General features: G+C 43.7%; 1 pseudogene across 2 annotated transcripts; it reads left to right on the top strand.

The window, feature by feature from the left end:
• Nucleotides 1–1,947: 1,947 nt before the first annotated feature.
• On the top strand, nucleotides 1,948–4,376 carry LOC147613457 (F-box protein At5g46170 pseudogene; annotated as a pseudogene). 2 transcript variants are annotated; one of them, XR_015263194.1, is made up of 2 exons: nucleotides 1,948–2,092; nucleotides 2,519–4,376. The product of XR_015263194.1 is annotated as an F-box protein At5g46170 pseudogene, transcript variant X2 (transcript). The 2 variants fall into 2 exon arrangements; XR_015263193.1 differs by having other exon boundaries at nucleotides 1,992–2,092; nucleotides 2,452–4,376.
• The last annotated feature ends 855 nt before the right edge of the window (nucleotides 4,377–5,231 follow it).

Raw genomic sequence — 5,231 nt, 5'->3', positions numbered from 1 at the left:
ATTCTCTTCTTCCATGTTAGGAAACCCTTTCTTTTGAGGGATGCAAATGGATTTCTTTGAGGTAGCCTTTTTATGCTCTTGGAATCTTTGGTTTGCTTTCTTTGCCATCTCACCATATGGTCCATCTCATAGGTATGCTTAATGCTCACACAAACTTGTTACTATAAACCTAGCTACTTGTGAGATGGGGATGAAGTTGAGGATTGATTCAACTAACTTGTGAGATGGGGATGAAGAGGAGGATTGATTCAAGTACCTTATTTCAAAAAAACAACTTTGCAAGCCATGCTCCTCATCATATTAGCAATGGGGAATGACATGGACATTGGGTAAATACTTATACTAATAATTGACATTAGATGTGCCTTTACATACTTTGCAACATGCCCACCATGAGCCTCTTACAAAGTATATGTAGGCTGGGGTATGTGGGCCAATAATAAGAGGTCATTCCATAGAAAAGAATGTAGTTTTCAACATAATTAGATGGCAAAAAGCTCATATACTTGCTTGAGACTTAACATCATGCGCATGTGTTAATGCCCTCTCCACAATGACCCACTTCTCAACTTCCCTTATCATCATGCTCATGTGTTAATGCCTTCTCTACAACGACCCACTTCTCAACATCCCTTATCATCACCACCCTCTCCTTCTAATGCTAGGGAGCTCACAAGTGAATTTCTTTTCTCCATTGTAGTGACCTTGTTTGTTTGAGACATGAAACCCTTACCATGCTTTTCAACTACGATTGTTGCTAATATTTTGGAAGGAGCTTCACTAATGGAGAATTTGCTCTTATATATTGAGTACATAAAAGACTAACTAGAGCCAAAGGCTAATATTTTGCAAGGACCTTCACATTTCGTATCGTCTATAACATGGAGGGTAAGAGAGGGAATCATTTCCAACACATTGTGTAGCCTGAAGTGCCTACCGATTTTCATGAAGTGTTCTTCTATGAGCCCTTCGCACCTCATATCATCTATAACATGGAGGGTGAATAGAGGGAATCATTTCCAACACATTGTGTAGCCTCAAAGTGCCTACCAATTTTCATCAACCCAACATGCAAACACATTTAAGCTTTTATGCTCAATGGCTTGTACTTGATATAGGAGGTTTCCAAGTAGGTCTCTTAGTGAGGGCTAATAAGTTCTAGATAGATATACCCCAAAAATAATAATTTTTTTAGCATTAAGTTAAAAAGGCAACTTGGGAAATTAAGGTAGGATTCATACATGTCTATAGACAAGATTATAAAAAAGAACAGATGATGTTGGATCAAGTGCTCATGTGAGGTCATCATCATATATGCCCTAAGCAGCCTTGAGGTGGATTCTTGCCACATGTGCACACGTGCCTATTTTGGCATATGTCAAAAACACCTAGACACGATTGAGGGGCTTGTTGAAAATACTAGTATGACTTGACGCCTGCCCCATACCAAGTGGTGTTGGGGACTGTGGCAATATGCAAAACCTGATAAGCAGGTTCGTGTGTGCAACTACTACCTCTTCCCAACCTCTTGAAAAGAGGAAGGAAAGGTGAACCCCCCCACAACTCCTACTCCTCATCCTACTTGGAAAGTGTCTAGTGCAAGTTATAACCAATCAAACTCCTTCAAAGAGGTGTGTCGTCTTCCCCCAAGTTTGATCAATCACGGCGCATTGCTTTTCTCTCCTTGTGTCTTTGAGAGCTTGCATGGGGTAGTCCTCACTTCTAGCTCTTAGGATCCCCCCCCCCCCCCCCTCCTTTCGCTTGAAATGTTTGTTTATTCATGGCGTTTGTAAGCTTGGGTGTTGTGTTGGAGGCAACTTCTTGTGATGTGCCCACCCAATCCCATGTGTTTCTGGACTCCATGGAAATGGCCATATATGAGTCAAATATGAAAGCTCCCAAAAAATGTTGGATATTTCTCAAGCTTATCACAATCTTTTTATTAAAGCGTACTTGTTGAGTGATGCTGTGCTAGAACTAAATTAAATAGTAGGTTTCTCCACCAAACCTGAAATGCAAATATTTCGAACCAAAGTCAAGCTATGGCGTCACAGGGCAGGAGCTGCAGCAGCTATTGGGCGTGCTAGCTAAGGTTAGTTTTGTGTGGAAGTGCATGATTTCCCTCTTTCTTATCACCGTCTTGCTCTACCCTAACATTTCCGAACCCTAATTTTCGAGTTCCACATCTCTGAGTTCTGAAAACCCTAATTTCAGTATCATTAACATCTCTGATTTCTTCACAAACCCTGATTTCCGAATTCTTGTAACCCTACGTTCTTCACAAACACTAATTTCAGTGCTCTGCACGAACTCTAGCATTTCGGAGCTGTGCCTTTTTGATTTGTGGCTTAGCCCTAATGGTTTTGAGCTCTGCCAATTTCTATCTTATCTGCGATTTGCACAAACGCTCTTTTAGCACCAGGCTTTAACGGTTTTGGTCATCTTGTTCAGAAGTCGTAGCTTTTCGACTGATCTCTCCACACAAACCCTAATTTTTCCGAGGTCTCCTATATCCCAGATCACTTGCTAAGCTATCAGCAAACAGATCATCGCCGACTGTTCCTACCAGTTGCTAGGATTTACAACATCAGGCCGTCTCTCTGTCTTAAGTGCGGGCCGTAAGACCAGGTCATGGGAAGCATCCTTTGAGACACTAGGTCGCCATGTATGTGGAGGTGAAACTTGCAGACGATCAACCCAAACCCTACCCTGAGATGGCCATGGCCCTGTCCTGTGGTGCCCGCAGTGGAACAGACCCTTTTGATAGGCTCCATGATTCGGTCATCTTGCACATTTTCAATCTGGTCTCAGACATCAAGGCCCTTGGAAGATGCACAGTGGTTTCTAAGAGGTTCTACTCACTTGTCCCAATGGTAGAAAGCGTCACAGTGAAGGTTGATTGTGTCATTTCAGGAGAAGACGGGGGCCTGAATGTCAAAGCAAGAGGGATTTTTGGCCACCTAGTCCGGTTGGTGGTTGGGAGCCTCACGAAACCCTTGCAGGTGCTGCAGCATATGTTAGGCCCAAAGAAAGGGATGTTGGCTGCTGTCTCACACCATTCACCTGGAGAAGTTCTCAAGAATTTCAAGGCCATTCAGAACCTCAGGATTGAGCTGCCTGGAGGAGAGTTGGGTGTGGAAGATGGAGTACTGTTAAAGTGGAAGGCAGAGTTTGGCAGCACGCTTGAGAGTTGTGTGATCTTAGGAGCGGCTGCTCTTATCAAGCCAGAAGCAGAGAGGGAAAAGAAGGCTGGGAAGTTTGAGTTTGGAAGGTCCTGGTTCTTGCAGGGTAGGTGTGAAGATAGGCCGGCACAGGTATCAGGTGACAACATGTTATTTACAGGTGAAGAGGACAGCGGTAGCCTCCCTGAATCCTTTTACACAAATGGTGGGCTGAAGCTTAGAGTTGTGTGGACAATAAGCTCCTTGATTGCTGCATCAGCAAGACATTACCTTCTGCAACAAATCATATGTGAACATCCTACATTGCATAGTCTGATTCTTACAGACACAGATGGGCAAGGAATGCTTTGCATGGGTAAGGAGCAGTTAGAAGAGTTCCGACACAAGCCACTGGCAGCGTCTGCATCTGCAAACCGAACTCAAGTTCCAGCATTGAACATGAAGCTTTGGTATGCACCATACCTAGAACTTCCAGGGGGAAGCGGGTTGAAAGGAGCCACTTTGGTTGCAATCAAACCAAGTGACCAACCTGTGCGGAAAGAAGTAGATGGGTTTGTATCTGGTGCTTTTGAAGAGCCATTCAAGACTGCTGTTAGTCTATTGGCAAAGAGGCGTACCTACCTTTTGGAAATGAACTCTTTTTAGACTTCAAATGGAAATCCTAGGTTGTCGCCTGCTGACAATTTGTGGCCCCATTATGTACTACCTTTGCTTTTGCTGATATGGCTTGCTACACCTACAGTGCATATCTGTTTGTCTTTGGCCTGCCTGAGGAGGTGACATGGGCCTTGACATCTCGAGCAAAGGTCATTTAGCAGTTTCCTTACTTGCATCGAAGGCTCCAGCAGCTCTAAACTCTATGGAAGCTGGTACTACCAAGTGTGTCATGTGTATGTTAGCCAGCTTCAGGCTCGAACTCTAAACTCCATGGAAGCTGGTACTACCAAGTGTGTCATGTGTATGTTAGCCAGCTTCAGGCACTGCATTGACTTACTCTTTGGATCGCTCCAGTGTGACATTAGCAGCAGCACCCTTTTCAGTGTTAGTGTGGTTTAAAGTCAAAATGTATTATAGTAAGCGTGAAAATTCCTCTTACCTTGAGATTTTGTTGGATTTGAGTGTTGAGGTATCGGTATAAGCATGGTTACCGGACATTTTTTGAAATATCCAGTTTTTATAAGCATTTGTAGATTACAATGGTTTGGTTTGAAGGGCTAAGTTTGTCAAAGATTGGACGTGGAAGATCAAGTTTTTCTGTGCTCTAGCAGCTGCTGTTGAGAAGGCCCAGCTAACCTGTTTGTGAGAGACTGTTTCCACTCCAGGGCCTAGTGTGGAGAGTTCCCTTCACATCTTGGGAGTATGGGGTGTGGAAACAATCAGAAGACACATGTTTTGTTACTTTTTTTTTCTTTGGAAATGCAGGTACGGTGGTGGTCTTTAGCCAGCTGAGCCTGGCTAGGGGTTAGTAGAAGTACAGATGCCAACTCTCCCTACTTCGATTTTGGAATGGTTGAGGTGTGGCTGTTGCTTGAAGGATCAGTAATAGGATCGGTTGAGAGTCTAGCTTCATCTACTGTATTGCTGAATTGTTTCTCTAGCTTTAGAGTCAAATTTGCCATGCTCTCATGTCTCACTTATGCAGTTCCCTTTAGGGAGATATGTCTTTGTGTATATGGCATATGCACTGTTCTTTAAATAAAATCAGCATCCACTCCTTCAGTAGAGCTTGCAACGTACTGTTCTTAATGGGCTTTCCTGAATGAAATAGGACGAGGGTCAACAGCAGGAACAGAGTTAAGGAGAGGCCAGGTTGGTCAGGTCAGGAGCCAGTGTGTATGCAGAATAAATTTGATTGATCCACCGCGAAGAAACTCTTACGTATAAGAGGCACAGGCCCTTGGCAATCCCCCACGCTTTTGCTCAGCTAGCAAGACGCAACCCCCTTATTCTCAGTCCTAGAGGAAGATCTTGTTGCTGTCTGAGACTTTCTCAGATTTAAAAAAAAACGTTAGTGCAGGTCAGCAACTGAAGCGTCTTCTTGGCCTTTGA

This window comes from Cibotium barometz, chromosome 43 (genome assembly GCF_041138505.1).
Source record: "Cibotium barometz isolate CiBa-2024 chromosome 43, ASM4113850v1, whole genome shotgun sequence".
Classification (NCBI taxonomy): Eukaryota; Viridiplantae; Streptophyta; class Polypodiopsida; order Cyatheales; family Cibotiaceae; genus Cibotium; species Cibotium barometz.
This window is presented reverse-complemented; position numbering and strand designations above follow the sequence as displayed.